Source organism: Pantherophis guttatus, chromosome 5 (assembly GCF_059756535.1).
Source record: "Pantherophis guttatus breed Tessera chromosome 5, ASM5975653v1, whole genome shotgun sequence".
NCBI lineage: Eukaryota > Metazoa > Chordata > Lepidosauria > Squamata > Colubridae > Pantherophis > Pantherophis guttatus.
The window spans coordinates 20,556,135-20,569,394 of record NC_142067.1 but is presented as its reverse complement, the minus strand read 5'-3'; the positions used below and the strand labels follow the sequence as shown (position 1 = coordinate 20,569,394).

General features: G+C 41.4%; 1 pseudogene; it reads left to right on the top strand.

The window, feature by feature from the left end:
• Window positions 1–3,829, top strand: part of LOC148113297 (uncharacterized) — a 47,975-nt pseudogene extending 44,146 nt beyond the window's left edge.
• The last annotated feature ends 9,431 nt before the right edge of the window (window positions 3,830–13,260 follow it).

The following is a 13,260-nucleotide window of genomic DNA, read 5'->3' as shown; positions in this document are numbered from 1 at the left end:
GGAACTGCAAGAGAGCGTTCTGTGGTTCTAGGCTTATATACTAGGATGACCTTTCCTGAAAGATTGCAGAATTGGTGGTTGGTCCCCGATTTGTGTGCTTTCTAAGAATAAAGTAAAATAAACCTATGAAAAAGATGTTGGATTTCCTTAAAATAAAATGAAACATAAATATGTTTAAAAATAATTACAGCATGTTTGGCTTAAAGCAAAAACACTTAATTGTGCATGCTCCCATTAATGAAAAAATATTACACTTGGATTTCACCCTTTGAAAATTCATTTGAAATCATGTTATCCATATATTGTAAGGCAAAGAATGTGTTTTATATATAGTTGACAAAATTGAGTCGGAAGCATGCTGCTTTTAGGGAAGAAGGTAATTGTCGAGCCCAGCCACGGCTCGCCACACAAACACGACGATCATGCACCAAATCGGGAGGAATGGGCACCGGGTGGCTAGGCATTCATAATAAGAGTCATGCACTTGGTGAAGGTGGTGGTAGCAGGATCGTGTACGGCAATGAGTCAGAATATACCTCCAGATGACGGATCGGCAGCATCATAGTTTCGGGAGCAGTATCATCTCGGCCAGAGCAAGCAGGAAGTGGCCGCCGAAATACAAAACAGCTGAGTCGCGCTGATGGGGTGGGGCACGGGAGGCACGGCTGATTTAAACAGCGCTGAGATGCATATGTTCTCAGAGCCGACTTTACACCATCCGTACTTGTCTTTTCCGGATCTCCGTGAATAGTGAATAAACCGGCTTTGCTCACTTAAACCGAAGGACTAGCTTTAGTTGACTCAGCGTTTGTTCGCAGGATCGAGGATTGGAAAGCTGAGAGTAATTCTATAAAATGTTTCTCAGGCCAATTCCAATTTAAAAATATTATATCGATTCATAGCTCTAAGGATCTGTTTATTATAAATTGTCTTGTCAATCTGAACTAATGTATGAACCTGAATGATGAAAAACTATATTGTGTAGGACCAATGTTTGAAGTGCCAACATTAAGACTATAATTTACAATAGAGTAAGCAACCCTAAGACTTGAATCCATTGAATCCATTGAATCTGTTTTCTGTGGCTCCTGAAATAACCATCATATCAGAGCATAGAGAGAAGCTGACCAGCACCATCATGGCTACTTTCCAGTGACCTTCAAACCAAATTCCTCAAAGTAAATCCCAGAATCAAAGAGATGCCTGAGCCCAGATGGGTGGTCAACATGTCCAGCCATCTACTGTGCACTGCAGAACAGAATTCTACAGAAATCTCCTCAACTATTGCCTCAACTATAATATAAATCAAAGGTCTCCAACCTTGGCAACTTTAAGCCTGAGGACCTCAACTCCCAGAATTCCCCAGCCAGCTGGGGAAATTCTGGGAGTTGAAGTCCTTCAGAATTAAAGTTGCCAAGGTTGGAGACCCCTGATATAAATGATGCCAATCAACTGGAATTCTTTGCAGTCTTAGAAGGAGCGTTAAAACCACAGGATTTGTCAGAGAGATCCCAGAAAACATCAAACAAACCAACAAGGGACCAGACTATCATGATCATCCTACCAGCAGACAAAGCCAAACCAGAGTTATCATGGAGTGATCACAACATCTACAAAAAGCAAAAGAATTACTAGAATTACATCCCAGTGAACATCGACGCCATACAGACACTAGACAACTGGATGAAGAAAACTCTCAGCAACCTTACCAAGAAAGGCCAAATTACCAAAGAGATACAGTGTTAGAAAAGAAGTAGTGGGAGGGACCTGTTGTGACCCCGACTCCCGAGCCTTTCCTAGCCTCCCAAGCCTGATTTACTCCCAGTCCAGGGAAAGCCACCTTCAGCATGTCCGTCTTGTTTTGCAATGCCTTCGGGAGCACCAACTTTATGTGAAGCTGGAGAAATGTCTCTTCTTCCAGACTTCCATAGAGTTCCTTGGGCACATCATCTCTCCCGAAGGCATCACCATGGACCTGCACAAGCTGGAGGCCTTGTGTAGTTGGGAACCCCCTCATCAGGTGAAGGATGTCCAGCGCCTTCTGGGGTTCGCCAACTATTACTGAACCTTCATCCCGGGCTTCGCCACACTGACAGTTCCACTAACCCAGCTCCTTCGGAAGAAGGTCCCATTCCGGTGGGGTCCCCCGCAGCAACAGGCATTTGAGGCCCTCAAGAAAGCCTTCATCATGGAACCCGTCTTGAGGCACCCTGATCCGCATCGTCCTTTTGTGGTGGAGACACGTCCAATATGGCTATTGGGGCAGTGCTGTTACAGGCCCCGGTGGATAGTGGCACTCTTTTCCCCTGCGCTTATTATTCCCGGAAACTCAATCCTTCTGAGCACAACTACACTATCTGGGAAAAAGAGTTGCTGGCTATCAAGGCCACATTTGAGGGTTGGCGGCATCATCTTGAGGGAGCCTGATACCAGGTGGAGGTCTGGATGGACCATCGGAATTTAGAACACCTAACGACAGCTAGGAAGTTGAACCAGCAGCAGATCTGGTGGTCTTTGTTTTTTGCCCGGTTCAACTTTCATGTGACCTACATCCCCAGTGGTCACAATCGGAGGGTGGATGCCCTGTCTCGCAAGCCAGAATACCTTTGCCCCAAGGATCCACTTCCTCCATGGATGGTGCTGCCAGCAGAATCCTTGGCTGCAGTACAGGAATCGGTGGATTTACGGACTCAGGTGCAAGAGGCGCAGCGCCTGGACGATTGGTCGCAGCAGAGGAAAGCAGAGGTTGACCCCGCATCCCCATGGACTTTGGAGGAGGGCTTACTCAAGTATCAGGGGCGGTTGTAAGTGCCCACGAGATTGCTTCGAGCCCTTGTGATGATCCAGTGCCATGACAACCCTGCAACAGGACATTTTGGATTTTTTAAAACCCTCCACCTCATGACGCGGACCTTTTGGTGGCCTCGAGTATGGCACGATGTACACACGTACGTGACATCCTGCGTTCCATGCTGGCAAGCCAAGGCTGCAACGGGTGCACCTCCCAGACTCCTCCAACCTCTGCCAATACCAGAAAGACCATAGGGGGCGATCTCCATGGACTTCCTAACGGATTTGCTGCCAGCCTCTGTGTTCACCACAGTGCTTGTGGTAGTGGACATGCTGACCAAGATGACGCACTTCATCCCGTGCCGTGGGCTGCCAAGCCCCCAAGACTGCCCGTTTGTTTCTTCAGCATGTCTTCCGCCTCCATGGTCTGCTGGACAGGGTAGTCTCGGACCGTGGTATACAATTTATGGCCCGATTTTGGAGGAGCCTAATGACTGCATTCAAGTACAGGTGTGCCTGTGGTCGGCGCACCATCCAGAGACTGACGGGGGGATGGAGAAGGTAATCGGCATCCTGGAGCAGTACCTACTCCAGCCTGAAAACCTGACAGCTGCTTTGTGGATCAACAAAGGATAACTGGGTCGATTAACTCTCCCTGGCGGAGTTTGCGTTCAACAACTCCCAGCACATCTCCACCCAGATGACCCCGTTCTTCACCAACGTGGGGTACCATCCGCGGTTCTTTCCTCTGGCACCATCAGATTCCCCTGTTCCCGAGACCCAGAACTTCCTGTCAGAATTGCAAACGGTTCAGCAGTTGGTGCATCGGCAATTGGTTCGGGCTAAGGAAGACTACAAACGGTTTGCCGACCGCTCCCAACGGGCAATGCCACTACTGGCAGTAGGACACCAAGTGTGGCTATCCACAAAACACTTCCCGACCAACTGCCTGGTGAAGAAATTAGACCACCGATTCATCAGCCCATTTCCCATCGAGGCGGTCATCAGCCGGGTGGCCTACCTGTTGACTCTGCCATGATCCATGCAGATCCACCCTGTCTTTCACTGATCTCTTCCGATCCCTGTGGCCTCATCATGCACCCTCTGACGCCTGGCAGCACCTCGTTCCCCCAACCACACTCGCAGAGGATGGTTCAGCTGAATACGAGGTGGACAGCATCTGAGACTCCCGCTGGCTGAAGGGGCGCTTCCAATATCTAATTGCATGGAAGGGATACAGGCCCGAGGATTTCTCCTGGGTGGATGCCTCCTCAATTCATGCCCCTGACCTAGTATGGGCTTTCCATGAGCAGTTCCTGTCGTGACTGCATCCAGATCGTCAGACCCAGGGAAGGGCCCTGCGGTGGGGGATAGTGTTGTGACCCTGACTCCCGAGCCTGTCCTAACAGAGGAAGAGGACTCAGAAGGTGATGGGGAGGAACTGATAAAGCCTCCCTCTCCAGGACCCTCCTCTCTGGCAATGCCTCAGGTTTCATCCGAAGGCCAAGAGGAACAGCCTGGGATATGCCAGGAGGAAAGCATATTGGAACAACTGTCGAGTCCTACCGGAGCTCGCCATTGATGGGGGGTATGGGAGACGAAGGAGCGGAGATAAGCAGCCGCAGCGAACACACAATCAGTTCCTGGATAGCGGTGTTCATGGCGATGATTGATGACATTGCCGGGCTCTCCGATTCTGCTGTCCCCGCTGCTCTGGCGCTCGCAGCTGTTACTGTTAAGGGAGTGGGGGGTGCTTGATTGATAATCACCGGATGTATGTTTACGGGGCTGAGTTTTGTTAAATAGCGCTGTGGTGTGGTTACACCCAGTGCTGACTTTGAACCAAAACACCGACTTGTACTTTACTTTTGACTGCGAGCTTACCATTACCAAAGTAAACCCTGATTCTCTGTGCGTTACTGGTGATTATTTACTATCGCGGTTCTGAACGAACGACAAGCCAAGAGAAAGTCAGCGCTGGGTGTAACCACACCACAGCGCTATTTAACAAAACTCAGAACAACAACAGATAGGGAGCGAGGATGATGAATCCTGGCTTGATCCCAGGCAGCGGAGGGAGAAGCGTGCACAGCAATGAAAGAGGCGTGGGAGGGCCAGCGATTGAGCTCAGTCACTGAGCCACACCCCACAAAGAATAAAAGTGGGTATGATTGCTCTTCAGGCTTTGTGACGGTCAAAGTTAAAAATCTGAGAGTCACATTGCGTTACCTGGAATCTGGCTTGTGCATATTTGGATTGGACCTTGGCTAACTCTTGCTTCGTGGATTACTTTTTGCTACTGAACCAGATTGAGGATAAACTCTCTCTTGCTTACAGTGAGTGAAAACTGATGTGGCAGGCATTTCGCAGTTTACTGCCAAACTCTTATCTGCAAGGGTTTCTAGTCTGATTGCTTAATAAAATCTTGGCAGGTGTGCCTGGTTGTGTGTTTGCCTGTGTGGGGAAGGGGGAGAGAACAGGACCTTTCCTCCCCACATATCTATACATGCCCTCAAATGATATCAGACATGCTTCTCCATCCAATTGTATCAGGGACTCCTACTTAAAACCGCACAAAAGAATTAACAAAAAAGTTTGGACATCTTCACAATGGGGAACAAATACTCCAGCAACCCCCCACCATAGTGCCTTCAAAGAATCAAAGAGGTGACAATAGTTGAGGATGAAATCATGGTTTCATTTGATGTCACAACCCTTTTCACATCCATAGACCCAGAATTAGCCAAATGGCAAAATTGTTCCACAACATATCTGACTTAACCAAATGCATGAAGATTGAAATACCCAGGATTATAGATTTTATTAACTGCATACTTTCAATTTGATGGACAAAGTCATCAATAAGTTGAAAGATACACCTATGGGATCACAGATTCCAGGACTCAATAGTGTAGGTTGTAATGAGAAATCTGGAATTGATAGCTCTCCGCCAAACACAACTCAAAATATGGATCAGGTATGTAGATGACACTTTTACCATAATAAAAAAAGGATCAATTAGAGAACCACCATAAAGCTATCAACAACATCTTCAAAGGAATCTAATTCATAAGAGAAGAAGAAAACAACAATTCATTACCCTTCCAGGATATCCTTATCAGCAAGTTATGATGGCAAACTAGAAACACAAGTGTATCAAAAGGCCAATCAAGTGCTCCGTGACCAAAGTAATAACCCAACCTCCCACAACAGAAAAAAGAGTTATTTAGACAAGCACAAGCCTGCAGCAACCCTGAACATCAGAAAAAGGAAAGAGCATCTATACGATATCTTCCAACAAAAGGGACATCCATGCAATTTCATCAAAAAGTGTCTGACCACTCAATCCAATATAGCACAACCAGAGTTTACTGGATTATCTATAAATTGGGCTAAATCAGAAATGTTATTAAATTGGGATATAAAAAAAAAAGAGAAAAGAGAAAAGAGAAATTTAAAAATCAATCCGGAATAAAAGTTAAAGAAAATATAAGATATTTAGGAATAATATTATCAACAAAGATAAATGAAATGAAAAAGTTGAATTATGACAAACTGATAAGAGAAATTGATGAGAAAATCGGGAAGTATAAGAAATTAAATTTCTCTTGGTTTGGGAGAGTGGCATTAAGTAAAATGATGTTATTACCGAAATTCAATTTCCTATTTGAAATGCTCCCAATATATATCTCTGAATAGGATATGGAATTATATCAAAAGAAAATTGACAAATTTTGTAATGGTGATAAAAGGTCTAGGATAGTTAAAAAATTATGGTATCAAAATCAAAAGGAAGGAGGTCTTGGGATACCTAAATCGATTAATTATTATAGATCCTTCCAAGTGAGGACTGTAGCTAAAATAATTGTTGGTCGAAATGAATTATGGGGAAAATTGGAGTTGGGAGAAATTGAAAAATGGGGAAGAATATATTTTATGGAGAATATAGCGGTAAAAATTAAAGTTAGAAATGATTTGTTAAATAGTTTGTTGAAAACTTGGAGTAAATTTGACAGAAAATTGATTCCAGACAGATTACAATTGAGGAATTTGGAAGATGGGGATTTTCCCATAAATTTAAATAGGGAGAAGAAACAGGTGTTAAAAGAGGAAAATCTGGAAGGAATAAAAGAATGGATAAACATGGTAAGAGATGATTTTAAAAAAGAGGAAATATATGAGAAGTGGAAATTGAATTGGTGGGAGAAGATACAGGTTAATAATTGGAATAAGAAATATAAGGATAAAACGAGGGCAGAAAGGTTAAAAACGGAATTTGAAGAAATAGTATCCCAATTAGGAATGGAAGAAATTGGAATTAAGGGATTGGTTAGTAAGATATATAAAATTATTAATTTGGATAGTAATTTACAAATGGTGATGAAAGGTAATTGGGTAAAAGATTTAGAAACAGATATTACAGAACAGAAATGGATTTTGAATTGGAATAGTAGAATAATGAGGACCTTATCAATAAGAATAAAGGAACATAGTTATAAAGTTATCTGGAAATGGTACCTGTCCCAATAAGATTATATAAAATGAATAAAAGTGCTAGCAAGTTATGTTGGAGATGTAAAGTGGAGAATGGGACATACGAACACATGTGGTATAGATGTCGTAAAGTGAAGAATTTTTGGTTACGAATAGAAGAATCTAGTAAAATAATTAAAAAGAAGGTAAAGTTGGGAGTAGATACCATCCTCATATTAAAGTTGAATGACAAGGTGTTAACAATTGATGAAAGAGAGTTTGTAAGGATATTGGTCATTATGGGATGAATTGTGATTGCAAGATACTGGAAATTGAATATTGAATACAAAATAAATGAATGGTTCAGAGAAGTTTGGAAAATTGCTCTTAATGATAAGTTAATGTGTGATATAAAATTCAAAAAAGGACTATTGAAAGAAAATATATTTTGGAGGATATGGCAACCATTTGTGGACTACGCAATCGGGAACTTGGAAGAAATAATGCCAGTGCCAATGCAAAGAGAATTTTGGAAGACCTGAAAATGAAGAAAAAATTCCTCCGCTTCTCCCTATTTTGTATTATGCACTGGGTGTGGTTTTGTGTTTTTTGTTTTGTCTTTAATTAAAAACCTAATTAAAAAAAAAAGAGAAGAAGAAAACAACAATTCATTACCCTTCCAGGATATCCTTATCAGCAAGTTATGATGGCAAAACTAGAAACACAAGTGTATCAAAAGACCAATCAAGTGCTCCGCGACCAAAGTAATAACCCAACCTCCCACAACAGAAAAAAGAGTTATTTAGACAAGCACAAGCACACTGCAGCAACCCTGAACATCAGAAAAAGGAAAGAGCATCTATACAATATCTTCCAACAAAAGGGACATCCATGCAATTTCATCAAAAAGTGTCTGACCACTCAATCCAATATAGCATAACCAACACAAGCCATAAAAAGACTATTATACATCACAAGCATCTCAGAAACCACCGAAGAGTTTTATAGCCACATAGAATCATTGTAGCACACAAACCAACCAATTTCCTCCAAAAGATCCTAAGAAAACCAAAAGACCCAACAGCTCCAAAAGAAAAAAAAAACAGGAGTCATCTACAACATAAAGTATAAATACTGCACCAGCCACTATTTAGAACAAACAGGCAAAAGACTAGCAGAATGCATTCATGAACACTAATTAGCATAGCAGCCAGAAGATTTGATAAAAACACTTTAATTTCACAACATAAGGATAGACTTAACCATACCTTCAACTGGGAAACCATAACCATCGTAGACCAAGCCAAGACCAAAAACATGTAAGCCTGGTACATTCACAAATTGTCCATCAATAGACATGTAGACATAAACAACATATTCGGACTATGTGAATGAAACAATCTGTCAAGGTTCCATGTAATATGTCCCTAGAACAAAAATCCAAGGCACCCATCTTTCTTAAAGTCTATTTATTAGGAACATATCAAATTGGCAAGGTCTTGGTGTAATTCTGACTCTGGGCAGATTCTGGAATTACACCCAGTAAAAAGCAAAAATTTGAAACTTCTCCCTAGAATCACAATCTCCAATCGTTTCTCAGTCCATCAGTCTGATGACTCCAAACTCCACCTTCCTCCAGCTGTAGGCATCTTCTCTGTTCCCATGGGAAAGAATGCCCTCTAGACATAATGTCCCACCCCCTTATCTCTATAACCCCTCCTTTCAACAGCTAGACTGTGGCGAGCCTGAAGTATCAGTAAAATCCTTTGTAGAAAGCTAATTTAAGCTAAGAAAATAATAGACAAAGGCTACAATAAAATATGGCTACACATACGTCATCTTCAGGGTCAACACAATCAACAAGCCAAAAAGGGAACAAAAACTATCCCACCCATTAATTAACACACAGATGAGCCTGAATTAACACCAAGATTAACAGTCTAGAAGTAAACAAGACTTAATATCAACAAAGGAACTTCAATTAAAAGGAATAGATATAGATTGGTGGTCATATGCCCAAATTCAAGCTAGATTCTGTAAAGACAAACAAGAGTATGGTATTTACCAAACGACACAACCACTGGACAGATTTCTTCTGGGTGTTGAAACAAAATTCATATCTAAGACCTATAATCTTTTGCTATCAAGGTATGTAGCCGAGGAGATAGTAAAAGATACGATGATTGCCTGGGGAAGAAACTTAGGAAGACCAGTACAACTTGAAGAATGGCAGGGAATATGGAATAGATCAATGAAATTGACACTATCAGCAGCATTCAAAGAGAACTTTTACAAAATGATTTATAGGTGGTACCTCCCACCAGCTAGGATAGCTAAAATGTTCCCTGGACAAATGTTGGAAGTGTAATTCGGCCAGGGGTACTTTTTTTCACCAATGGTGGACTTGCCCTCAGATCAAAAAGTTTTGGGAAAAGATTCAAAAATGGTTGAACGAGATAACTCGTGCAAGTTTTCCCCTAATTCCAGATTCTTGCTTACTCGGAATCAAACTAAAAGATGTGGGAAAGCAAAATTGGCACCTATTCATCCATATTACAACAGCAGTGAGAATGGCACTTGCCCAGCAATGGAAAAACACAAATATACCATCAGATCAATTTATAATAAATAAGATATTGAATTGTGCCGAATTAGACAAATTAACGTATAGCCTAAGAGAGGAAAAAGAATCCATATACTACAGTAACTGGGAACGCTGATATATATGACTAAAGAAGAGGACAAACATAGAGTAAACAATATAGTATCACATATATACTCAGTCATAATTAGATAGTGTTTGGTATTTAAAATAGTTAATGTTATCTGAATAAAAAGATTTACCGGGGATGTAACTATGAATAGGTATTTGGGGGATCGATATGACCCCCGGTTAGTCCCTATAGGTGGTGTCTATATGTGTTATGTTGTGTACCCATATATAACTCATATCTGTTTGATAATTACATTATATGTTTTTTTATTTGTAAATAATTAATAAAGATTTAATTATAAAAAAAATAGAAGTAAACAAGACCCAAACCAAGGATTTGCCAAAAAAGTTAATATTAAACAGCCCAACCAACAAACCATGAGGAGCATGGTGATTCACATTTGGATGTTAGGTTGGAGGTTAGAGGGTCCATGTTGAAAACCTGAGTGCTGCTGTGTGGTGGGGTGAGCTGTCATTCGCTTCTTGACGGAGACATGAAAGGAGGCCTCGTCCTATTGCACCACCTGTTAAACAAGCTAGCAGTGCTGTCCAGCAGTTTAAAAAATTCAAAACTATCTTGGGCTATATTAAAGAAATGTTGTGCCCAGATCACGGAAAGTAATTCTTCCCCATTTTAGTCTGCACCAATTAGTTTACACTTAGAGACTTCTCCAGTTCTTGGCATCACAGTTTAAAAGGGAACAGTTACTTGGAGGGTAGGGTTTGGCTTCCAGAATTTTTATGAAGAACAGTTAAGAATCTGAGCATGTCGAGTTAATAAAAAGTGAGCTGAGAAGAACAGTTCTCTGCTGAAACTGAGGATTTAAACATGAAATTAAAAGGAAGATTCAGACCGAACATGAGGAAGAATATCTTGGTGGCAAGAGGTATTATGTATGGCACAGTCTGCCTGAAACAGTGATAGCCTTGCCTTCCACTGAACGTTTCAATTGGTTGGCAAGCTGGAAATGGTTTAGTGGTCTCCTGAATTCAGAAGTTGGTCTAGATCAGGATCTTTTGACCTTGGTAATTTTAAGATCTGTGGACTTCAACTCCTAGAATGTCCAGCCAGTATACATCTTAAAGTTGCCAAGAATGCGAAACACTGACCTAGATGGGGAAGGAATGGGTTGAAACTGAATCCTGGCATGACTGAGTAGCTCTGGGTTTGGGGTTCTTTGTCCAGGGAAAATGGCCACCTTTGGTCTTGGATGAGGTAACACTGCCCCAAATAGACCCAGTGCATAATCTGGGGGTTCTCCTGGACTCATCATTCCTGCTTGAAGAGAAGATGGCAGTCATGGCCAGGAGGGCCTTTGCACAACTGCAGTTTGCACACCAATTGTGCTCTTTCCTGGACCAACAATCCCAGCCTATCCCATGCAGCCAGCTCAAAAGAATACCATGGTTGATAGTATCAAAAGCTGTTGAGAGATCAAGGAGAATGAGGATGGATGCACTACTCCATTTTGCTCTCACCAGAAATAATAACAAGTGCACCAACAAGTGCAACCAATGCTGTTTCTATCCCATAATCAGACCTGAATCCTGAATGAAAGGGATCCAGATAATTTATTCCATCCAGACCCTCTGCAGCTGCCAGGCCACCATCTTTTCCATAACCTTCCCTAAGAATGGGAGGTTGGAAATTGTCCAGGCAGGTGGGAGCCAGTGATGGCTTTTTTAAAAGGAGGGGATGAACCAGGGCTTCCTTAAAAGCATCCGAAAATGTCTCCTCTTCTAGTGAGGTATTAAGCACCTATCAGGACTCACTCATTAGTCACCATCCTGGAGGCTTTCACAGCATCAAGGACCCTGTTCATCAGGGCCAAGTGGATCAAACGATTCCCAGATAACAAGGCAAGACCTCTCCATGGGCATCTCACATGAACTATTTCCACACATGGGAATGAATCTGAATGACTTATATACCACTTCATAGTGCACTAAAGCCCTCTCTAAGCAGTTTACAGACTGAGCATATTTCACCCCCCCCCCCAATAAGCTTGGTCCTCATTTTACTGACCTCGGAAGGATGGAAGGCTTGAGCTGGTCATGATCAAACTGCTGACAGTTGGCAGAATTAGCTTGCAACACTACATTCTAACCACTGCACTACACTCAGTGAGAGATCTGTAGAGAAACCCATCCGTTTCAAAATTAACAGCATTGCACAGTCAAACATGCATATGCTCATGAATTGCTAAATAATGATCTATTTCTATTCTTCTATAATCTAAATCATTACAAAAACAAAAGTTCTAGATTTGGGATTTTCAACCCTGGAGTTCTATGAGAGATTAAGGGGAGGAAAATCAGTGTAACACAGCCCATGTTCTTCTATCACAAGAGCTTTATCATTTGATCAGGGGTTCTGGGGGGGAAAAATTTTCAACCTGAAAAAGTTTGAATACCCCTCATCTAGATAAGTCTAGATAAACTGTTAACTTTAATTGGGAGTCCAATATGCTTTAATTGTTACAGCAATTAAGGAACGTACATCTTTGCTCAAGAAATAGATGAGGTAATGTGAAAAAATTGACATTTGAAAACGAGGGACAAACTTTTCATCTGGCATTCTCCAATAAGTTTATAAATTAATCCACTTAGCTTCATGTGGAAAGGATGGCCAGATAGATGAACTAATAATGCTGCAAAATTATACATACTGGGAAAAGGCGAACTATTATAATTGTGCCACAATACTGGAGTTGAAACCCCTGCTAATGAGAAGAGAAACAGGAAGAAAACTGGGTGTGCTACACTTGGTTTCCTTTTTATAATAAAAGACAACAAGTTGTTAACACCTCATTTTTGGAAGCTCTGAGATCTAGCTGATGAGAATCTGGGAAGATAATTAAAGAGGGATGAATTAAAGATCAACTTAGAAAGTGCCAGGATGGCAGGAGCAATATTTAGAATTGTAGCCTCATTAGTACAGAAAGAAAACTAATGAGATGAGCTGTATGACTGACATTATTTGTTCAAGCTTGTCAAATCCAAAATTCTTTTCAGAATAACTCTGTATGCAGTAACAAGCAACAGAGATGAAGTATCTAGAAATGGATGCTTCTTAGAGAATTCATCACTGCTACAATCCACCTTTAAAAAAAAACAACAAAATGGAATAAAAATGGAATAAAATCTTGGAACGTTTAGAGAAGATTAAACGTAATCTCCAAATTCTTCTACATTTTTTTCTAAATGAGATTATACTGAAATGTTCTTCTGTTTGTGTATTTAATTACCAGAAGAGAAATATTTTTTATCATTCAACATTAATG